The 24,601-nt window shown below is 48.2% G+C and overlaps 3 non-coding genes across 3 annotated transcripts; all 3 read left to right on the top strand.

Moving 5' to 3' along the window:
* The first annotated feature begins 4,422 nt into the window (after positions 1-4,422).
* TRNAQ-CUG (transfer RNA glutamine (anticodon CUG)) lies at positions 4,423-4,494 on the top strand. The gene has a single exon. It is a non-coding gene; the product is annotated as a tRNA-Gln (tRNA).
* An 18,942-nt stretch (positions 4,495-23,436) lies between these two features.
* Positions 23,437-23,508, top strand: TRNAQ-CUG (transfer RNA glutamine (anticodon CUG)). Its single transcript has one exon. It is a non-coding gene; the product is annotated as a tRNA-Gln (tRNA).
* A 903-nt stretch (positions 23,509-24,411) lies between these two features.
* Positions 24,412-24,493, top strand: TRNAS-AGA (transfer RNA serine (anticodon AGA)). The gene has a single exon. It is a non-coding gene; the product is annotated as a tRNA-Ser (tRNA).
* The last annotated feature ends 108 nt before the right edge of the window (positions 24,494-24,601 follow it).

The following is a 24,601-nucleotide window of genomic DNA, read 5'->3' as shown; positions in this document are numbered from 1 at the left end:
TTATAAGCATTAGCAGGTTATTAGAAACTGAAATCAAACAGTTTTCAACTCAAAACTTTATTCTAGGTGATGTTACATTTTCACATAGGACCCCTTGTTCGAAAGGAGCTTCTGAACTCTCTCGTCCATTGAATTTGTCAGGTTTTGGATGGTTTCTGCTTCAATTGTTTTGCATGAGGACAGAATACCCTCCCAGAGCTGTTGCTTAGATGTGAACTGCCTCCCGCCATCATAGACACTCCTTTTGATGATGCTCCAGAGGTTCTGAATGGGGTAGAGGTCAGGGGAGCATGGGGGTCACACCATAAGTTTGTCCCCTTTTATGCCCATATCAGCCAGAGATGCAGATGTTTTATGTGCAGCATGAGATGGTGCATTATCATGCAAAAAAATGATCTTGCTGTGAAATACACGGTTCTTCTTCTTGAACCATGGCAGGAAGTGCTGTTTGAGAAAATCCACATACATTATGGAGTTCATCTTTAGCGCCATCAGGGATCCTAAAGGGGCCGACAATCTCTCTCCCCATGATTCCAGCCCAAAACATTACTCCACCTCCTCCTTGTTGGCGCTGTAGCCGTGTTTGCGTGGGGTGTCCATCAACCAGCCATCCTCCACTCCATCCATCTGGACCATCGAGCGCTGCACGGCACTCATCCGTGAACAAAACAGTTTTGAAATCAGTCTTCATGTAATGTTTAGCCCACTGGAGCCGTATCTGCTTGTGTGAAGTGGATAGAGGAGGTTGACAGGATGGCGTATGCACAGCTGCAAACCTCTGAAGGACCCTGCATCTTGTTGTTCGGGGGACGTTGGAGGCACCAGCAGCTTCAAAAACTTGTCTGCTGCTATGACAAGGCTTTTTTGCCGATGCTCTTTTTACCTGACGTAATTGCCTGTAGGAAAGAGTCCTCAATTTGCCCTTATCAGCACGCACACGTGTGTACTGTGAATCAGCTACATACTTCTTGATTGCCAAGACACTTCATCCTGATCATCGCACAATGTTGATTGTAGTCATGCCTTGACCTAAACACTCCACAATTTGTTGCTTCTCAGCAGCCGACACATCCTTTTTCTTTCCCATTTTGGCAGAAAATGTAGGCTGCTTAATAATGTGAGACAGCCTTCTTAAGTAGTCTTGCCTTTCATTGGACACACCTGCCAAACTAATTAGCACAGGTGTCTGCAATTGCTTACAGTGATATAAAGAGCCCTGACACACATCACCATCAATGAGTTTAACTGACAAACAAACAAATTCTTCCCTTATCACTCCTAAACACTTTTTGCATAATAATTTGGAACACAGTGTACATGTGCTTTTCCACAAAACACCAGTGGTTCACGTAGTGAATCTTACAGTTCTAACTTGCCAACCGTGGTCTGTATGGAGTTGTTCAATAAAGGGCCCAAAATTAAGATAACATAGATGGGAGAGGTCTCTATGAATAGGAATTCCTAAGTATTTGATACCCTTTGAGGGCCAGGCAAAGGAAAAGTTGGACTGGATGGAATCCTATATGGATTTGGGGAGGGAGACATCGAGAGCCTCAGACTTCGCTGCATTGATTTTAAAATTGACCATGTAACAAAGTGATCTATTTCAGCCATAACAGCATGGATGGATATATGTGATTGAGTGATATATACTAGGACATCATCAGCAAATAGAGAGCACTTGTACTCGGTGCCTCCCACCTCAATCCACCTAATATTGGGGTTATGGCGAATTGATGAGAGCAGGTGCTCCATCACTAGGATGTATAAGAGAGGGGACAGAGGACATCCCTGCCTTGTCCCATTGGTGATTATGAAAGGTGATGAAAATGTTCTGACGTGCCCCCTGGGCCTTCGGACACCCGGAGCCGGACCCTTTTTGGTGGATGCTGGTGGTTGTAGTCTTCGTGGCGGCAACCCGGTTCCGTGGCTCAGGGTGGTCAAACCAGTGGCGGAACTATTTATGTGGTTTTGATGTTTAAATGTCCGACTACGCCACCCGTGGATTGCGGTCAGAGTGAACCGCCGCTGCAGGGCAGACCGCTGAGGCTGGTGTTGTGGGTGCAGCAGAGCCTAGCATAACTCCCCACGGGAGGAGTATAGCCTCAGGGCAGTGTATGCGGAGGATGGGGGTGATGGTGCAGGGCAGCAGCAGTAACGACACGGAGTCAGTGATGCAGTCCTTTACTCACAGTTCTTATTATCCAGACCATGTCTGCAGGTAATGGCTGCCGCCGTCGTACTGTGCTCACCAGGTGAGGAGCTCAGACAACTCCCAGATAACTTTGGAGCGCTTCACAGGACCCCCTTTATGTGTCCTTTGTCTGGCCTTTCTTACCAACCCTTCTGTCCGGCTGCCTCGGGCCTCCTCTTGGTAAACTTGGTGCCAGTTTCCCTGACCCTATGTGGTGCCTTCCTAGCGGGTGTAGCGATGGGCTGCGCCACATAAAATGTCACAGCCTCCGGTTTCTAGCTGAGGGTCGTTTCCTGCCTCCACTAGTTTCGGGGACAGGTCTCCCCCTTTGGCCTGACCCCTCCACGCAGGTGGATTCGGGCGTGCGGTGGCGACTCGCCCGTCCGCACCCCTGGGATCCCTTCATTCCTCGTTCCTGTAGCCTTCTCCGCTCCTCTTCCTTCCTTCTCCCTCTTCCAGGCCTGGGCCTCTGTTACTAGGCCCGCCTCCGGAGCAGAGCTCATGCAGAGCCCCTGCTCCCTGCCACTTCTGCTCAGACTTCTCTGCACTGAACTAAGATGGTGCCCACCTTTTATACTCCCTTCTCAATGCACCCAGGAACTGCTTCCTCCCTGCTCCTGCACTACAGGGTTCCCCTTCCTCAGTGTTCCCTCCCCCCACTTCAGCCAGGGACAGGGACTGTCGTGCCCATCTCAGAGGCATATTGGTCGCCCTGCCCCACGGCAATGTGGTGTAATGCATGCAGGTGTCGGGTCCTGATCCACACTCCATCCTTACCTGAGAGTGAGATATCACACCTCTGGGTGAGGTGCAATACCTCTGTAGCAACCGAGCCCTCAGGGTGCTACAGTTCCATTTATCTTCAGCCTAGGTGACGTATTGTGATACAGGGCCGTGATTTTGGCTATAAAAGGGTCCCCTAGACCCCTACCCCAAGCTTTTTAAGAGAATCATATATGGCGTGCCAGGAGACTCTATGGAATGCTTTCTCAGCATCCAACGAGAGTATCTAATTACAAATTTTTAACTGCATCTAGCCCAGGAAATACTTTGTGCCTAGTAGCAGTGCCTGCTAGTCAGCGGATTATCTCGGCTGTTAAGCAAGCTACACCACCTGTAGTTTGGACACTTAATTTTTTCAAAGGAAATGCTTCGGGACCACGGGATAGTCAGTGAAGAGCATCAGGAGGCACCCCAAGGCATAGGGGCTGGGACTGGCAGTAGGATGCCTTGCGGTGGACAGCCGAGCTCGATCCTTATAAAAGCTTTTTAACTGCAGCAGCTTTAGTGGACGCTACTGGAGCTGGAATTACGAGGCTGCTGGCATGAGACTTGCCCTCCAATAGATCCGTGTAAATGGATTTAAAGTGTATTCATTCAAATTAGAGAGACAATTTAAATTAAAAAGCTTAGAGCTGCCTCCACCACAGGGGGGCTCGCTCGACCCACCAGCGGACAGGCACCAGTATTGGGAGAGGGGGGCTGGCCGTCAGGGTTCACCGTGGCTCTGGCACAAACCCGGCGACACGGAGGTGGCACGGGCAGGAGCGGACTGAACGTGTCGGCTTCTCACTTTTTGGATTTTAGAAGGGCATGACATGCCTATATCTGTGTCACCCCCTCCTTTTACTCCTCCACCTCTTTTCTTTTCACATGACTATATGTACTTGTCACTTTTCCATGTGTTAGTTGTGTCTTCTGAGCAGTTTGTCAGCTTTTGGACACCTTTGAACATGTTTTCTATGTGTTTCTATGTGTTTTTGTTTGCCTGCCATTGGTTTTAACGGTGTTCGAAGGTGTTCGACGAACAGTTCGGCGAACACACGTGTGTTTGACGAACCGAACCGAACTCGAACACTACGGGGGTGGCTCAAAACTATTTTGCAATTCCTTTTTTTCTCACCCTTTTTCCAGCTGATAGATCCAGTACGCTAATTATTAGCCAGATTTCATCAAAATTTTAAAACTGTCCTTGTTGTGATATCATGGAACTTTAAGCACACTTGTGGAATAAAAAGGGAGGAGATATTAATTTACCAATGTGTGTTAGATATACATTTGCGGAACAGCTTTAGAACCAGTTTTCATCATAATGCATGAATTCCCAGGTTCCACTGAGATTAGAACTCAGATCACTGGATTAAGAGTGAATTTCTCACATTTCCACTATTTACACAAGCTCTTTTACTGTTTTCAAAAGAAAATCCAGCCAGCTTCATTGGTTATGTGGTTCCATGGTGTAATGGTTAGCACTCTGGACTCTGAATCCAGCGATCTGAGTTCAAATCTCAGTGGAACCTGAGAAATTCTTTGTGCATAGAGTTTTTATCTTTTCTGCTCACACTCAATTTGCCAATGCACATGGTTTAACATAAAAAGAGAAAGTTAAAATCCACATGGCAAAAAGATCTATCTATCAAGAAAGTTTAACTCAAAAGTTAAACTTGACTTCATGAAGCAAAACTCATATCATCTATGTCACACCAAGCAATCGTACTCTATGACTTGTGCCAATGTTCGCATGACACTTTTTCCAGGTGGTTGAAACTGACCAGGATTTCAAGCCAAAACGTCCTCAAGAAACGACAGCGATTCTTTCCTGAATCACCCTTTTTAGTGTTTTCCAGCATTTTTGTAAACATAGTTTGGTGATGTTTTTCTAAGTATTGTTTTGGGCATCAAATGAGTTTAAGTTTCTTTTTTGCTCGCAAAATGCTGTGAACGTCACTCAGGAACCTTCCAGGGGTCTTTCTAACCTACTCATTGACTTGTATAGCAAGTATAAAGCAAGCAAAATATACCTGAAAAATGATATGCTCACTTCTGTTAACCGCTTGGCGTTTTGGGAAACTTAATGAGGTTAAAAGACGCTCAATACCTGATCATATGAACAGCAAGTCTTTTTGCATGGAAATGAATCTGTTCAAACTATTGAGCATTTTCAAAGCCTTTTTCAGGAGGTGTTTGGAACAAAGTCACTCTAAATCCGCCTTATGAATTTTAATAAACCTTGAACTGTAAAAGGTTCCAATTGATGATACCTTTAAATCAGATTTTTACATTTCAGTGAGGCCTGGAATTTTGTTTCCAATTGAAATCTTCCATTTTCTGAAATGTCTTCCAGAAGGATAATCACTGATATTGATCATGGTGCTATAAGAAAAGGTGTGAAACTCATAAGAATGAAACAGTGTCTGAGTAGTTGTGGCCAAGTGGTTAAGGTGATGGACTAGAAATTCATTGTGGTCTTCCAGCGTAGGTTCAAATCCTGCCAATTATGTTTAACTTCTTGTAAGATTTTGATGAATTAACTGAGTAGATCAATTTCCACATTCCCAAGTCTATCCTCCACAGAAATGGATTGTAATCTATGGATTGTATTTGTAGAACCAGCTTAACAGCATCTGTAGATCTTCTTTTGATTAGTCAGCCGGGTGAGATGTCACTTGTGCATCACACCACCAATCAAACAAAGCTCAGAGTTTGCCATCAGGTATGTGGTGCAAATCCTCCTTTTTTCCAGCGAACACAGACCACTGCCGTGGCTGATGGACTGGGATATGAACTTTGATTTGCACCAACTCTACTTGAATTATCTTTCCGATGGAACCTTTTAGCACACCATGAAAAATCTTTAGTGACTTCTGGATGAGCAGAAGTTTTGCAATTTCTTTTTTTCTCACCCTTTTTCCAGCTGATAGATCCAGCACGCTAATTATTAGCCAGATTTCATCAACATTTTAAAACTGTCATTGTTGTGATATCATGGAACTTTAAGCACACTTGTGGAATAAAAAGGGAGGAGATATTAATTTACCAATGTGTGTTAGATATACATTTGCGGAACAGCTTTAGAATCAGTTTTCATCATAATTAGAGATGAGCGTTGTTCTACTCGAACTGTTCGCCACTCTCAAATTCGAGCTGTTTTGCGCGGTATTCGAGCCGTTTGGCGAACACGAACGATTTGAGAAAAATTCGGCTGTTCGAGGTTATGTTCGATAACTGTTCGTGCACCAAAATCATAACTGGATTTTTTCTCAGTAATGATGAAAATTAATGTTAATACGCAGTTTGAGTGTACAGCGGGGTGGGGGGAGGGGCAGGGGATGGATCTCTGCAGGAATAATGAAGATCTCCATTTTTTTTTCTCTTTCCCGCATTGACAGTGGGGAGGTGCAATCTGTCAGCCTATCAGCAGCGCACACACGGAGCGAAGTGATTTTTTTCACACAAGCAAGGGCATGTGTCATTGGCAGTGTATGTCACATGTCCTTGCCCTATAAGACCAAGCCATTTTTCCCGTCGCCACCATTTTCTCACTGCTGCAGCTGCGTGTTAGACGGCACCGCTGTTGCTGTGTGCGCTATACCTTGTTAATTTCAAGCCAATTTTCGCACAAATCTACAGATAGCTTGGGAGTAGGGAATATTTGTGAATGCAGTCCTTTTAAGGACTAGGTTACAGCATTTCCTACGACTTTTATCAGGCAGGTCTGTGCTCTTAAATAGATAGATTGTGGGAGTAAAGACTAATTGTAATTGCAGTCCTTTTCAGGACTAGGTTACATCAGTTCCTATCAGTTTTTGCCAGGCAGGTCTGTGCCAGTGCTGTACAAGTTTTTTCACAGCATTTGGCTGAATCTAGCAAAGCTAATCCTTTTTGGCCTATTGCAGAGTGTGTTAGTCAGTGGAGTAGCCTATCTGTGTTGCAAGATATACCACCTGTGTATAGAATACCAATTTTTTTACTGCACCTAGTGAAGTGAAATCTTTTGGGCATAGCATCATTCTATTAGTCCATCTACACTGACCTCCATCAGGTTGCAAATTGAATATAATTTTTTTCTGCAACTAGCTCTGAAAAAATATTTGGGCTTCTAGCAGTGTGTGGGAATTGTTCTATTAGTCCATCTATACTGACCTCCATCAGGTTGCAAACTGAATATAATTTTTTTCTGCATCTAGCTCTGAAAAAATATTTGGCCTTCTAGCAGTGTGTGGGACTTTCTCTATTAGTCCATCTATACTGACCTCCATCAGGTTGCAAATTAAAAATAATTTTTTGTCTGCATCTAGCTCTGAAAAAATATTTGGCCTTCTAGCAGTGTGTGGGACTTTCTCTATTAGTCCATCTATACTGACCTCCATCAGGTTGCAAATTCAAAATAATTTTTTGTCTGCATCTAGCTCTGAAAAAATATTTGGCCTTCTAGCAGTGTGTGGGACTTTCTCTATTAGTCCATCTATACTGACCTCCATCAGGCTGCAAATTAAAAATAATTTTTATCTGCATCTACCTCTGAAAAAATATTTGGCCTACTAGCAGTGTGTGGGACTTTCTCTATTAGTCCATCTATACTGACCTCCATCAGGTTGCAAATTAAAAATAATTTTTTGTCTGCATCTAGCTCTGAAAAAATATTTGGCCTTCTAGCAGTGTGTGGGACTTTCTCTATTAGTCCATCTATACTGACCTCCATCAGGTTGCAAATTCAGAATAATTTTTTGTCTGCACCTAGCTCTGAAAAAATATTTGGCCTTCTAGCAGTGTGTGGGACTTTCTCTATTAGTCCATCTATACTGACCTCCATCAGGCTGCAAATTAAAAATAATTTTTATCTGCATCTACCTCTGAAAAAATATTTGGCCTTCTAGCAGTGTGTGGGACTTTCTCTATTAGTCCATCTATACTGACCTCCATCAGGTTGCAAACTGAATATATTTTTTTCTGCAACTACCTCTGAAAAAATATTGGGCTTCTAGCTGTTTGTGGGACTTGTTCTATTAATCCATCTATACAGACCTCCATCAGGTTGAAAACTGAATATAATTTTTTTCTGCATCTACCTCTGAAAAAATATTTGGGCTTCTAGATGTGTGTGGGACTTGTTCTATTAGTCCATCTATACTGACCTCCATCAGGTAGCAAACTGAATATAATTTTTTTCTGCATCTAGCTCTGAAAAAATATTTGGCCTTCTAGCAGTGTGTGGGACTTTCTCTATAAGTCCATCTATACTGACCTCCATAAGGTTGCAAATTCAAAATAATTTTTATCTGCATCTACCTCTGAAAAAATATTTGGCCTTCTAGCAGTGTGTGGGACTTTCTCTATTAGCCCATCTATACTGACCTCCATCAGGTTGCAAACTGAATATATTTTTTTTCTGCATCTACCTCTGAAAAAATATTTGGCCTTCTAGCAGTGTGTGGGACTTTCTCTATTAGTCCATCTATACTGACCTCCATCAGGTTGCAAACTGAATATATTTTTTTTCTGCATCTACCTCTGAAAAAATATTGGGCTTCTAGCTGTGTGTGGGACTTGTTCTATTAATCCATCTATACAGACTTCCATCAGGTTGCAAACTGAATATAATTTTTTTCTGCATCTACCTCTGAAAAAATATTTGGGCTTCTAGCTGTGTGTGGGACTTGTTCTATTAGTCCATCTATACTGTAACGGGTCTGGGAGGCGGAACCTCTGAGCTACTATACAAGGGGGCGGTCCTTGTAAGGGAGCGGGTGGCGACCAGGCAGGCAGTCACAGCAGGTGACCGGGACAGTCTCTGGAAGAACGGGCAGGAGATCACGACAAGTGACTGGGGCAGTCTCTGGGTGAACGGGCAGATTGTCACGGCAAGTGACCGGGACAGTCTCTGGAAGAACGGGCAGGAGATCACGGAAAGTGACTGGGGCAGTCTCTGGGTGAACGGACAGATGGTCACGGCAAGTGACCGGGACAGTCTCTGGAAGAACGGGCAGATGGTCACGGCAAGTGACCGGGGCAGTCTCTGGGTAAAGGGTTGGTACGACCTGTGGCGGCTGATGGTAGACTTGAGCTCCCAGGTGAGCAGGCGAGAGTCTCTGGATAAACGGGTGGTCACAGCATGTGACGGCGGAGCCTCCAGGAAGACCAACAGACAGGCGGCAGATGAGCGCTCCCAGATGAGCGGGCGAGAGTCTCTGGATAAGCGGGTGGTCACAGCACGTGACGGCAGAGCCTCCAGGTAGGCTAACGGACAGGCAGCAGATGAGCGCTCCCAGGTGAGCGGACAGGAGTCACTGGACAGGCAGGTGGTCACAGCACGTGACGGCGGAGCCTCCAGGTAGGCTAGCAGACAGGTAGCAGATGTGCGCTCCCAGGTGAGCGGGCAAGTTGGTCCATAGACAGACTGACAGGAGTTGGAAGGCAGACCGTCGGACCTCAGGCAAGCGGGCAGGTAGCTGAAGTGCGCTCCCAGGTGAGCGGGCAAGCTGGTCCTTAGACAGACTGACAGGAGTTGTAAGGCAGACCGTCGGACCTCAGGCTAGCAGGCAGGTAGCGGAATATCAGGCAGGAATAAGACAGCAAGCTGGCAGGAATCTGGCAGGTATCTGGCAGGTAACTGGCAACGGGACCTGAGGGCTGAAGCAGAGTAGTGAACAGTGCAACAACATTGCTCGGGCACCTCCATTTTGGAGGAGGTGCCTTATATATGGTAAAGTCCTCCGGCCATTGGCCGGGGACTCCTTAGGACGGCGCGCGCGGCCCCTTTAAGAGGGAGGGAGGGCGCGCGCGCGCGCCCTAAGCACAGTGGCCGGGAAGGAGCGCGCGCTGCCAGCAGAGCGGGAGAGGGACGCCGGGCACGGAGCAGCGCGGTGAGGGGAACAGCGTCCCTGCCTAACAGAGGGCAGGGACGCCGGCACTACAGTACCCCCCCCTTTAGGCCCCCCCTTTTTTAGGCCAGATAGAAATTTAGCTAGGATGAGAGGGGCATGGATGTTCTCCCGGGGCTCCCACGTTCTCTCCTCAGGACCAAACCCCTTCCAATCTACCAGAAAAAAGGTCTTTCCTCTTACCCTTTTGGTGGCAAGAATGTTCTCTACCTCAAACTCGTCCTCAGCAGAAACCGGAGCAGGAGGCGTACCTGTAGACTTGGAAAAAGAGTTAAGCACCACGGGTTTGAGGAGAGATACATGGAAGGAGTTAGGGATCCGTAAGTTGTCCGGGAGTTTCAATTTATAGGCCACCGGGTTGATCTGACTGATGACCTCCAGAGGACAGATGAACCGAGGCCCTAACTTGTAAGAAGGTATCTTGAGTCGAACATATTTAGATGAGAGCCAGACTTTATCTACTGGATGAAATTGTGGAGGATCCAGGCGTTTTTTGTCAGCGTGTCTTTTCATACGCTCGGATGACAGAAGGAGTGCGGACCGGGTACTCTCCCATATGGAGGAAAATTTGCTAACGAGAAATTCCGCAGCCGGGTTGTCCACAGAGGTGGCGACAGGAAAAGGAATCCGAGGATGCTGACCAAAGACTACAAAAAACGGGGATTTGGAGGCGGATTCGCTCTCGTGATTATTGTAAGAGAACTCGGCCCATGGTAGGAGATCCACCCAGTCAGAATGGTGGGCATTAACGAAGTGCCGGAGGTAACTGGTCAGGTTCTGATTGATCCGCTCCACTTGACCATTGGACTGTGGGTGGTAAGCGGAAGAGAAGTCCAGGGTGACGTCTAGTAGTTTACAAGTGGCTCTCCAGAAACGTGAGGTGAACTGTACCCCACGATCCGACACGATGTGGAGGGGCAGGCCATGAAGACGGAAGATGTGGCGGATAAAGTCTTTAGCTAGCTCGGGTGCAGACGGAAGGCCTGGCAGGGGAATAAAGTGAGCCATCTTGGAAAAGCGGTCAGCGACCACCCAAATGACCGTACAACCGGCAGAGACGGGGAGATCAGTTATAAAGTCCATTGCTATATGCTTCCAGGGGGCAGCAGGTACAGGAAGCGGAAGGAGGCGTCCGGCTGGCAGATGTCTCGGGACTTTGTTGCGGGCGCAGGACACACAGGCAGAAACAAAGTCTATTATGTCCTTGTGCAGGGTAGGCCACCAATAGTGCCGGGCAATAAGCTGGAGGGTCTTTTTCTGACCGGCGTGGCCAGCTAGTTTAGACGAATGGCCCCAGTGTAGGATCTTCTCCCGATCAGGTACTGAAACAAACGTCTTACCGGGAGGGAGACGATTTAGACTCACGGGAGCCACCTGCATTACTCTGGCGGGATCGATGATATGTTTAGGTTCTTCCTCGAGATCGGACACCAGAAAGGATCGGGACAAGGCGTCTGCTTTGACGTTTTTGTCAGCCGGGCGAAAATGAAGAACAAAATCAAAGCGAGCAAAAAACAAGGACCACCGGGCTTGGCGCGGGTTAAGTCTCTGGGCATGCTGGAGGTAAGCCAAGTTCTTGTGGTCAGTGTAAATTATTACCGGATGAAGAGCCCCCTCGAGTAGGTAACGCCACTCCTCCAGCGCCAGCTTGATGGCCAATAACTCTCGGTCTCCTATGGAATAGTTGCGCTCAGAAGAGGAGAAGAGTTTGGAGAAGAAGCCACAAGTTACCATTCTCCCGGAAGATGATTTTTGAGTAAGTACCGCTCCGGCTCCAGAGGAGGAGGCGTCAACTTCCAGAAAGAACTGCTTGTTGCCGTCCGGGCGATGCAGCACCGGGGCGGAAGAGAAGGCCTGTTTTAGGGAAAGAAAGGCCTCCTCTGCTTCGGGCGGCCACTCTTTGGAATTAGTACCCTTACGGGTGAGCGCGGAAATTGGGGCAGTCCGGGAAGAGAAGTGCGGGTTGAAGAGGCGGTAATAGTTGGCGAAGCCCAGGAACCGTTTTATAGCCTTCAACCCCTCTGGTCGGGGCCATTTCTCGATGGCAGACAGTTTCTCAGGATCCATTTGTAGGCCGGTCTGAGAGATAATGTAGCCCAGAAACGGAAGCGAGGTCTGCTCAAAGAGGCACTTCTCATATTTAGCGTAGAGATGGTTCTGCCTGAGCCTGAGCAGGACCTGACGAACATCCCTCCGGTGAGTCTGGAGATCCGGAGAGAAGACCAAGATGTCGTCCAGGTACACCACTACGCAGGAGTAGAGAAGGTCCCGGAAGATGTCATTGACCAACTCTTGAAAGACGGCAGGAGCGTTACAGAGGCCAAAGGGCATTACCAGATATTCATAGTGGCCGTCCCGGGTGTTGAATGCCGTCTTCCATTCATCCCCCTGACGGATACGAACCAGGTTGTACGCCCCACGGAGGTCCAGTTTGGTGAAGATTCTAGCCCCCCTCAGACGATCAAATAACTCCGGAATGAGCGGAAGGGGGTACTTATTCTTCACCGTGATCTGGTTAAGGCCTCTATAGTCTATACAGGGACGGAGAGAGAAGTCCTTCTTTTTGACGAAAAAGAAGCCTGCTCCCGCCGGGGAGGTAGATTTCCGGATGAATCCCCTGGCCAGATTCTCCTCAATATATTCGGACATCGACCGGGTCTCAGCAGCGGATAATGGATAAATACGCCCACGGGGAGGAGAAGTACCAGGTAACAGGTCGATAGGGCAGTCGTATGGTCTATGAGGGGGTAGTGTCTCTGCCTCCTTTTTATTAAAGACATCAGCATAAGACCAATAAGGAATCGGAAGTCCAGGTAGATTAGCTGGGGTAGGAGAAGGACGGACGGGATGAACGGGAACCAGACAGGTCTTATGGCAGCCCTGTCCCCAGCGAAGGACTTCTCCGGTCTGCCAGTCAAGAACGGGTGCATGTCTCTGGAGCCAAGGTAGGCCTAGCAAGAGGGCGTGAGAGAGTCCAGGCAGAACATGGAAGGAGATACTTTCAGAATGCAGCATTCCCACCTGCAGAGTAATGGATTCGGTGATGAGTTGGATGGGGCGTGGTAAGAGCCCCCCATCCACGGCAGCAACAGACAAGGGTACAGCCAGAGGTTTGGTGGGGATGCGGTATTTCTCTACCAGGGATTGTGAAATAAGATTCCCGGCTGCTCCAGAGTCCAGTTGGGCTAGTTCGAAATAACGGTTCTCCCCGTAGACGATTGAAACTGACAACAGCAGGGATGGAGAGGATTTATTCTTGTCTAGGTGGACCTCTCTGAGCGAACCTAGACACAGGCGTTTCCCGACCTCTCCGGGCAGGCACGGATCCGGTGCTCCTTACTGCCACAGTAGAAGCAGGTCCCCTCGGCACGGCGTAAGTCCTGACGGGTCTTGACCATCTTGGTCTGGTCGACCTGCATAGGCTCAGGAGGGTGTACCTGGTTAGAGACAGAAGGAGTGACGGGTTTCTGAAAAGTAGGAGCTAGACGTGGTAACCTCCTCTCACGGGTGACCTCTCTGGCACGCTCCTGGAACCGTAGGTCAATCCGGGTGGCAAGAGTTATTAAGTCATCGAGAGTGGTAGGAATGTCCCGACCGGCAAGTTCATCTTTAATACGGCCGGACAGACCCTCCCAGAAGACGCAAACCAGAGCGTCGTTATCCCAGGCCAGCTCCGAGGCAAGGGTACGGAACCGTATGGCATATTGGCCCACGGTGAGACTTTCCTGACGGAGGCGTAGCAACGATGATGCGGATGAGGTCTTCCGTCCGGGTTCGTCGAAGACTTTCCGGAAAGCCGTGAGAAAAGCAGGCAAGTTGGACACCAGGGGGTCTCCTCTCTCCCATAGAGGATTTAGCCGGGCCAGGGCCTCCCCGGTGAGATGGGACATGATGAATGCAATTTTGGCTCGGTCGGAGTTAAACTGGTGGGACAATAGTTCAAAGTGCAGGGTGCACTGATTTATGAAGCCCCGAGCCTGGGCTGAGTCGCCTCCGAAGCGAGGAGGTGCAGAAAGCCGAGGTCCGTGGTAGGATATCATGGTGTTAGTGGACAGCGGAGCTGCCGGATTGCGAGACATCGCACTGGCGGAGGTTGTTGGTGGAGCAGTCAGAGTGTCCAGGCGAGTATTGACATTCCGCAGGTGACCCAGGATGGACTCCTGTTGGGACCTTTGACGGGACAGTTCATGACACAGGTCCGAGAGCGACGGAGCTTGGGTGCCACCGGGTTCCATGGCCCGAGCAAACTGTAACGGGTCTGGGAGGCGGAACCTCTGAGCTACTATACAAGGGGGCGGTCCTTGTAAGGGAGCGGGTGCCGACCAGGCAGGCAGTCACAGCAGGTGACCGGGACAGTCTCTGGAAGAACGGGCAGGAGATCACGACAAGTGACTGGGGCAGTCTCTGGGTGAACGGGCAGATGGTCACGGCAAGTGACCGGGACAGTCTCTGGAAGAACGGGCAGGAGATCACGGTAAGTGACTGGGGCAGTCTCTGGGTGAACGGGCAGATGGTCACGGCAAGTGACCGGGACAGTCTCTGGAAGAACGGGCAGATGGTCACGGCAAGTGACCGGGGCAGTCTCTGGGTAAAGGGTTGGTACGACCTGTGGCGGCTGATGGTAGACTTGAACTCCCAGGTGAGCAGGCGAGAGTCTCTGGATAAACGGGTGGTCACAGCATGTGACGGCGGAGCCTCCAGGAAGACCAACAGACAGGCGGCAGATGAGCGCTCCCAGATGAGCGGGCGAGAGTCTCTGGATAAGCGGGTGGTCACAGCACATGACGGCAGAGCCTCCAGGTAGGCTAACGGACAGGCAGCAGATGAGCGCTCCCAGGTGAGCGGACAGGAGTCACTGGACAGGCAGGTGGTCACAGCACGTGACGGCGGAGCCTCCAGGTAGGCTAGCAGACAGGTAGCAGATGTGCGCTCCCAGGTGAGCGGGCAAGTTGGTCCATAGACAGACTGACAGGAGTTGAAAGGCAGACCGTCGGACCTCAGGCAAGCGGGCAGGTAGCTGAAGTGCGCTCCCAGGTGAGCGGGCAAGCTGGTCCTTAGACAGACTGACAGGAGTTGTAAGGCAGACCGTCGGACCTCAGGCTAGCAGGCAGGTAGCGGAATATCAGGCAGGAATAAGACAGCAAGCTGGCAGGAATCTGGCAGGTATCTGGCAGGTAACTGGCAACGGGACCTGAGGGCTGAAGCAGAGTAGTGAACAGTGCAACAACATTGCTCGGGCACCTCCATTTTGGAGGAGGTGCCTTATATATGGTAAAGTCCTCCGGCCATTGGCCGGGGACTCCTTAGGACGGCGCGCGCGGCCCCTTTAAGAGGGAGGGAGGGTGCGCGCGCGCGCCCTAAGCACAGTGGCCGGTAAGGAGCGCGCGCTGCCAGCAGAGCGGGAGAGGGACGCCGGGCACGGAGCAGCGCGGTGAGGGGAACAGCGTCCCTGCCTAGCAGAGGGCAGGGACGCCGGCACTACATATACTGACCTCCATCAGGTTGCAAACTGAATATAAGTTTTTTCTGCATCTAGCTCTGAAAAAATATTTGGCCTTCTAGCAGTGTGTGGGACTTTCTCTATTAGTCCATCTATACTGACCTCCATCAGGTTGCAAATTAAAAATAATTTTTATCTGCATCTAGCTCTGAAAAAATATTTGGCCTTCTAGCAGTGTGTGGGACTTTCTCTATTAGTCCATCTATACTGACCTCCATCAGGTTGCAAATTCAAAATAATTTTTTGTCTGCATCTAGCTCTCAAAAAATATTTGGCCTTCTAGCAGTGTGTGGGAATTTCTCTATTGGTCCATCTATACTGACCTCCATCAGGTTGCAAATTAAAAAAAAATTTTATCTGCATCTAGCTCTGAAAAATATTTGGCCTTCTAACAGTGTGTGGGACTTTCTCTATTAGTCCATCTATACTGACCTCCATCAGGTTGCAAACTGAATATATTTTTTTTCTGCATCTACCTCTGAAAAAATATTGGGCTTCTAGCTGTGTGTGGGACTTGTTCTATTAATCCATCTATACAGACCTCCATCAGGTTGCAAAGTGAATATAATTTTTTTCTGCATCTAGCTCTGAAAAAATATTTGGCCTTCTAGCTGTGTGTGGGACTTGTTCTATTAGTCCATCTATACTGACCTCCATCAGGTTGCAAATTGAATATAATTTTTTTCTGCATCTAACCCAGCCAATAGTTTTGGCCTAATACCACAGTTTGGCCACTCAGCTGTGCTCGGTTACCATCCATTGTTTTTTTGTGCAAACAACTCCAGAGTTGTGAATTAGTTAACCACCAAAATGAGTGGAAAAAGGCCTGCTGCTGGTGGAAAGGGGAATAGGCATGTTGGGAAGGGGGAAAAAGGTTGTGTCCATGGGGTAGGTGTTAAAGCAACAGTAACATCTGCAGAAGAAAGACCATCTTCCAGCCAAACTAAAATGTCTACTTCTTTTAGCGGACAATGTGATAAGATCCCTTTCTTACGGCCACGCCAATCGCTACAAATTCCAGATGAGGCACAATAACAGCAGGTGCTTCAACGAATATCAAGTGCTCCTTTAAGTGGGCTCTCCTCCACATCAACTTCAACATCACAAATACTCCAGTCCTCAAAGGTGTCACCCCAATCGCACTTGCTTCCTCACAACTCCCAAATCTCCAGCTGCCCGTCTGAGTATGAGGTAGAACAGATGGTTGAGTCTGTAGAGCTGTTTACTCATACTATAGCCTGGGAATCAGAGGTCGTCTCCAGCGCTTCTGTGAATCCAGACGAGGAAATGATCTGCACTGATGCCCAGAATCTTTATGAGTCGGATCCAGGACCAGACGCAGAAGGTTCTGACCATAATGTAGACCCTCATTCCCAAACTGTAACTCCTGTTGGTGCAGACAATGAGGAAGACGATGATGAGACTCAAATACCTGATTGGAGCAACAACTTTAGTTTTTTGTCAGGGCAGGAACAGGTTGGCTCTGAGGACGACGGGTGTGATAACGCACAGGGTGATGATGATGAGGTTGGAGATCCCACTTACTGTCAACCCACAGTCAGCCAAGACATGAGGTCAGCAGAGGAGGTGGAGGAAGATGCTAGTGACGATGAGGTCAGGTTGCGCCTTCCTGGACAGAGACGTAGTACTGGAAGCACGTCAACAACTGCATCCTCAAACACAACTCTGCCTCTCACCACAAGTCGTGGTGGCTCTTCAGGTCGCATGGGTGCTAAGCCTTGCATAGCCTGGGCATTTTTTCAGATCGATAAAGATGACCCAACTCGTGTTATCTGTAACATTTGTCAGCAAAAGCTAAGTAGAGGCCAAAAAATACATAGTTTGAGTACTTCATGCATGAACTGGCACATGGACATGAAGCATAAATTGCAGTGGGAAGCTCAGTGTGCTACAATGCGGCCTAGCCGGCCGGGCCAACCACCGTCTGCCATATGTTGTGCATCCGCGGCCTCTTCATCCTCTGTGACTGGGGGGACAGCGTTCACACCTGATTTGGGGCGCAGACCTGCCACCTCTTTACCCGCAACAGCCAGCGTGATTGGCAGGTCATCATTTTCTTTGGAGGTGGTAACACCAGCTGGTGTTGAGCGCTGTCCGACATCGATAGCACCACCTTTGGATTAAGGCAACCTAACATGTCCGCCTGCATCTTCCTCACAGACCGGCAGTTTGCCAGGGACACCCTTATCAACCCCGTCTAAGCACAATAGCCAGCCCTCGGTCCCTCAGATGTGGACAAGTAAAAGACCATTTCCTCCTAGCCATGAGAAAGCTAAGAGGTTGAATTTCACCATCTGCAAGCTCTTGGCTACAGAAATGCTGCCTTTCCGCCTGGTGGACACAGAGGATTTTCGAGACCTTATGTCCGTCGCAGTGCCCAAGTACCAGATGCCCAGTCGGCACTACTTCTCAAAGAAAGGTGTGCCTGCGCTCCACCAGCATGTCGCACACAACATCACCGCTTCTTTGAGAAACTCTGTGTGTGACAGGGTGCATTTCACCACAGACACTTGGACGAGTAGGCATGGACAGGGGCAATACATGTCGCTGACTGGGCATTGGGTAACTATGGTGACAGCAGGACAAGGGGCTGCTGTCCAAGTCTTGCCGTCCCCACGAGTTGTGCGTCAATCCTCTTTATGTCAAAGTTCCTCCACTGCTTCTGCCTCCTCAACCTCCTCTCGGTCTTCCACCTGCACCCAAAGCCTGTCTGGTCATGCCACAAGTTTTCTAACTGCGCAGATGGGATCCTGCACACCTCCTTACTATGCTGGCAGTAGGGCTCAACGTCATCAGACGGTTTTTACTTTGAAATGTCTGGGAAATGTGAGTCACACAGCTGAGGAGTTGTGGTCAGCTCTGGAGAACCAATTTCCTGAATGGTTGTCTCCACTGGACTTGAAACCAGGGAAGGCCGTGTGCGACAATGCTGCAAACCTGGGTGCGGCCCTTCGCCGGGGCAATGTCACACACGTGCCTTGTATGGCTCACGTGTTGAACCTGGTTGTCCAGCAATTTTTAGCCCACTATCCCAGATTAGATGGCCTTCTGCAGAGGGCACAGTCGCTGTGTGCTCACTTCCGCCGTTCGCATCCCGCAGCTCAGCGACTTACATCTCTACAGAAGTCGTTGGGCCTGCCACTTCACCGGCTAAAATGCGATGTGCCTATCCGGTGGAATTCAGCTCTGCACATGTTGCAGCGACTGTGGCAGCACCGACAAGCCCTGGTGCAATACGTTCTGACGTATAGCCTGGGCCAACGAGATCCAGAGGTGGGGCAAATCACGCTGGAGGAGTGGTCTCAGATCAGGGACCTATGCACCCTTCTGCACAGTTTTGAAATGGCGACGAAGATGTTTAGTGCTGATGATGCCATTATTAGCATGACTATTCCGGTGATTAACATGCTGGAGCACATGTTAAACAGAATTCGGAGTCAGGTGGTGGCACAAGAGGAGGTGGAGGAAGTAGAGGAGGAGGAGTTGTATGCGGAAGGGCTAACATCTGCAAGGTCCAATTACTAATCATGTTTATCTGTATCTTGACTGGAAAATAATTTGGGCTTTGTAGCAGTGTGCAGCACTGATCCTATTAGGCCATCTATACTAAGCTCCACCAGATTTAAAATTAATAATAATTTTTAGCTGCATCTAGCCCGGAAAATAATTTTGGGGCTCCGAGATGCGCAAGACACATAAGTGCCTTCTTGCTGCACTACCTGCAACATGACCCTCATATTGTCAGAATTCGAAGTAATCATGACTACAGGGTTGCCACACTCTTAGATCCCCCAAACTTTTTGATCAATCTTTTCATTTTAATAAAGACCAAAAAAATGGTCATTTTTGAAATTATAAGCATTAGCAGGTTATTAGAAACTGAAATCAAACAGTTTTCAACTCAAAACTTTATTCTAGGTGATGTTACATTTTCACATAGGACCCCTTGTTCGAAAGGAGCTTCTGAACTCTCTCGTCCATTGAATTTGTCAGGTTTTGGATGGTTTCTGCTTCAATTGTTTTGCATGAGGACAGAATACCCTCCCAGAGCTGTTGCTTAGATGTGAACTGCCTCCCGTCATCATAGACACTCCTTTTGATGATGCTCCAGAGGTTCTGAATGGGGTAGAGGTCAGGGGAGCATGGGGGTCACACCATAAGTTTGTCTCCTTTTATGCCCATATCAGCCAGAGATGCAGATGTGTTATGTGCAGCATGAGATGGTGCATTATCATGCAAAAAAATGATCTCGCTGTGAAATACACGGTTCTTCTTCTTGAACCATGGCAGGAAGTGCTGTTTGAGAAAATCCACATACATTATGGAGTTCATCTTTAGCGCCTTCAGGGATCCTAAAGGGGCCGACAATCTCTCTCCCCATGATTCCAGCCAAAAACATTACTCCACCTCCTCCTTGTTGGCGCTGTAGCCGTGTTTGCGTGGGGTGTCCATCAACCAGCCATCCTCCACTCCATCCATCTGGACCATCGAGCGCTGCACGGCACTCATCCGTGAACAAAACAGTTTTGAAATCAGTCTTCATGTAATGTTGGCCCACTGGAGCCGTTTCTGCTTGTGTGAAGTGGATAGAGGAGGTCGACAGGATGGCGTATGCACAGCTGCAAACCTCTGAAGGACCCTGCATCTTGTTGTTCGGGGGACGTTGGAGGCACCAGCAGCTTCAAAAACTTGTCTGCTGCCATGACAAGGTTTTTTTGCCGCTGCTCTTTTAACCTGACGTAATTGCCTGTAGGAAAGAGTCCTCAATTTGACCTTATCAGCACGCACACGTGTGTACTGTGAATCAGCTACATACTTCTTGATTGCCAAGACACTTCATCCTGATCATCGCACAATGTTGATTGTAGTCATGCCTTGACCTAAACACTCCACAATTTGTTGCTTCTCAGCAGCCGACACATCCTTTTTCTTTCCCATTTTGGCAGAAAATGTAGGCTGCTTAATAATGTGAGACAGCCTTCTTAAGTAGTCTTGACTTTCATTGGACACACCTGCCAAACTAATTAGCACAGGTGTCTGCAATTGCTTACAGTGATATAAAGAGCCCTGACACACATCACCATCAATGAGTTTAACTGACAAACAAACAAATTCTTCCCTTATCACTCCTAAACACTTTTTGCATAATAATTTGGAACACAGTGTACATGTGCTTTTCCACAAAACACCAGTGGTTCACGTAGTGAATCTTACAGTTCTAACTTGCCAACCGTGGTCTGTATGGAGTTGTTCAATAAAGGGCCCAAAATTAAGATAACATAGATGGGAGAGGTCTCTATGAATAGGAATTCCTAAGTATTTGATACCCTGTGAGGGCCAGGCAAAGGGAAAGTTGGACTGAATGGCATCCTATATGGATTTGGGGAGGGAGACATCGAGGGCCTCAGACTTCGCTGCATTGATTTTAAAATTTGACCATGTAACAAAGTGATCTATTTCAGCCATAACAGCATGGATGGATATATGTGATTGAGTGATATATACTAGGACATCATCAGCAAATAGACAGCACTTGTACTCGGTGCCTCCCACCTCAATCCACCTAATATTGGGGTTATGGCGAATTGATGAGAGCAGGTGCTCCGTCACTAGGATGTGTAAGAGAGGGAACAGAGGACATCCCTGCCTTGTCCCATTGGTGATTGTGAAAGGTGATGAAAATGTTCTGATGCACCCCCTGGGCCTTGGGACACCCGGAGCCGGACCCTTTTTGGTGGATGCTGGTGGTTGTAGTCTTCGTGGCGGCGACCCGGTTCCGTGGCTCAGGGTGGTCAAACCAGTGGCTGAACTATTTATGTGTTTTTGATGTTTAAATGTCCGACTACGCCACCCGTGGATTACCGTCAGAGTGAACCGCCGCTGCAGGGCAGACCACTGAGGCTGGTGTTGTGGGTGCAGCAGAGCGTAGCATAACTCCCCACGGGAGGAGTATAGCCTCAGGGCAGTGTATGCGGAGGATGGGGGTGATGGTGCAGGGCAGCAGCAGTAACGACACGGAGTCAGTGATGCAGTCCAGGGCCTTTACTCACAGTTCTTATTATCCAGACCACGTCTGCAGGTAACGGCTGCCCACGTCGTACTGTGCTCACCAGGTGAGGGGCTCAGACAACTCCCAGATAACTTTGGAGTGCTTCACAGGACCCCCTTTGTGTGTCCTTTGTCTGGCCTTTCTTACCAACCCTTCTGTCCGGCTGCCTCGGGCCTCCTCTTGGTAAACTTGGCGCCAGTTTCCCTGACCCTATGTGCTGCCCTCCTAGCGGGTGTAGCGAGGGGCTGCGCCACATAAAATGTCACAGCCCCCGGTTTCTAGCTGAGGGTCGTTTCCTGCCTCCACTAGTTTCGGGGACCGGTCTCCCCCTTTGGCCTGACCCCTCCACGCAGGTGGATTCGGGCGTGCGGTGGCAACTCGCCCATCCGCACCCCTGGGATCCCTTCGTTCCTCGTTCCTGGAGCCTTCTCCGCTCCTCTTCCTTCCTTCTCCCTCTTCCAGGCCTGGGCCTCTGTTACTAGGCCCGCCTCCGGAGCAGAGCTCATGCAGAGCCCCTGCTCCCTGCCACTTCTGCTCAGACTTCTCTGCACTGAACTAAGATGGTGCCCACCTTTTATACTCCCTTCTCAATGCACCCAGAACTGCTTCCTCCCTGCTCCTGCACTACAGGGTTCCCCTTCCTCAGTGTTCCCTCCCCCCACTCCAGCCAGTGACAGGGACTGTCGTGCCCATCTCAGGGGCATATTGGTCGCCCTGCCCCACGGCAATGTGGTGTAATGCATGCAGGTGTCGGGTCCTGATCCACACTCCATCCTTACCTGAGAGTGAGATATCACACCTCTGGGTGAGGTGCAATACCTCTGTAGCAACCGAGCCCTCAGGGTGCTACAGTTCCATTTATCTTCAGCCTAGGTGACGTATTGTGATACAGGGCCGTGATTTTGGCTATAAAAGGGTCCCCTAGACCCCTACCCCAAGCTTTTTAAGATTATCATATATGGCGTGCCAGGAGACTCTATGGAATGCTTTCTCAGCATCCAAAGAGAGTATCTAATTACAAATTTTTAACTGCATCTAGCCCAGGAAATTCTTTGTGCCTAGTAGCAGTGTCTGCTAGTCAGCGGATTATCCCGGCTGTTAAGCAAGCTATACCACCTGTAGTTTGGACACTTAATTTTTTCAAAGGAAATGCTTCGGGACCACGGGATACTCAGTGAAGAGCATCAGGAGGCACCCCAAGGCATAGGTGCTGGGACTGGCAGTAGGATGCCTTGCGGTGGACAGCCGAGCTCGATCCTTATAAAAGCTTTTTAACTGCAGCAGCTTTAGTGGACGCTACTGGAGCTGGAATTACGCGGCTGCTGGCATGAGACTTGCCCTCCAATAGATCCTTGTAAATGGATTTAAAGTGTATTCATTCAAATTAGAGAGACAATTTAAATTAAAAAGCTTAGAGCTGCCTCCACCACAGGGGGGCTCGCTCGACCCACCAGCGGACAGGCACCAGTATTGGGAGAGGGGGGCTGGCCGTCAGGGTTCACCGCGGCTCTGGCACAAATCCTGCGACGCGGAGGTGGCACGGGCAGGAGCGGACTGAACGTGTCGGCTTCTCAATTTTTGGATTTTAGAAGGGCATGACATGCCTATATCTGTGTCTCCCCCTCCTTTTACTCCTCCACCTCTTTTCTTTTTGCATGACTATATGTACTTGTCACTTTTCCATGTGTTAGTTGTGTCTTCTGAGCAGTTTGTCAGCTTTTGGACACCTTTAAAGGTGTTTTCTATGTGTTACTATGTGTTTTTGTTTGCCTGCCATTGGTTTTAACGGTGTTCGAAGGTGTTTGACGAACACACGGGTGTTTGACGAACCGAACCGAACTCGAACACTACGGGGGTGGCTCAACACTAATCATAATGCATGAATTCCCAGGTTCCACTGAGATTAGAGCTCAGATCACTGGATTAAGAGTGAATTTCTCACATTTCCACTATTTACACATGCTCTTTTACTGTTTTCAAAAGAAAATCCAGCAAGCTTCATTTGTCATGTGGTTCCATGGTGTAATGGTTAGCACTCTGGACTCTGAATCCAGCAATCTGAGTTCAAATCTCAATGGAACCTGAGAAATTCTTTGTGCATAACGGTTTTATCTTTTCTGCTCACACTCAATTTGCCAATGCACATGGTTTAACATAAAAAGAGAAAGTTAAAATCCACATGGCAAAAAGATCTATCTACCAAGAAAGTTTAACTCAAATGTTAAACTTGACTTCATGGAGCAAAACTCACATCATCTATGTCACACCAAGCAATCGTACTCTATGACTTGTGCCAATGTTCGCATGACACTTTTTCCAGGTGGTTGAAACTGACCAGGATTTCAAGCCGAAACGGCCTCAAGAAACGACAGCGATTCTTTTCCTGAATCACCCTTTTTAGTGTTTTCCAGCATTTTTGTAAACATAGTTTGGTGATGTTTTTCTAAGTATTGTTTTGGGCATCAAATGAGTTTGTTTAAATTTCTTTTTTGCTCGCAAAATGCTGTGAACGTCACTCAGGAACCTTCCAGGGGTCTTTCTAACCTACTCATTGACTTGTATAGCAAGTATAAAGCAAGCAAAATATACCTGAAAAATGATATGCTCACTTCTGTTAACCGCTTGGCGTTTTGGGAAACTTAATGAGGGTAAAAGACGCTCAATACCTGATCATATGAACAGCAAGTCTTTTTGCATGGAAATGAATCTGTTCAAACTATTGAGCATTTTCAAAGCCTTTTTCAGGAGGTGTTTGGAACAAAGTCACTCTAAATCTGCCTTATGAATTTTAATAAACCTTGAACTGTAAAAGGTTCCAATTGATGATACCTTTAAATCAGATTTTTACATTTCAGTGAGGCCTGGAATTTTGTTTCCAATTGAAATCTTCCATTTTCTGAAATGTCTTCCAGAAGGATAATCACTGAAATTGATCATGGTGCTATAAGAAAAGGTGTGAAACTCATAAGAAAGCAACAGTGTCTGAGTAGTTGTGGCCGAGTGGTTAAGGCGATGGACTAGAAATCCATTGGGGTCTTCCCGCGTAGGTTCAAATCTTGCCAGCTACGTTTAACTTCATGTAACTTTTTGACGCATTTTCTGAGTAGATCAATTTCCACATTCCCAAGTCTATCCCCCACAGAAATGGTCTGTAATCTATGGACTGTATTTGTAGA

This window comes from Phyllobates terribilis, unplaced genomic scaffold, assembly GCF_046119375.1.
Source record: "Phyllobates terribilis strain yellow unplaced genomic scaffold, ASM4611937v1 Scaffold_13__5_contigs__length_258822181, whole genome shotgun sequence".
NCBI lineage: Eukaryota > Metazoa > Chordata > Amphibia > Anura > Dendrobatidae > Phyllobates > Phyllobates terribilis.
Note: the sequence above shows the minus strand (reverse complement) of the source record. Positions and strands in the feature narration are given on the sequence as shown.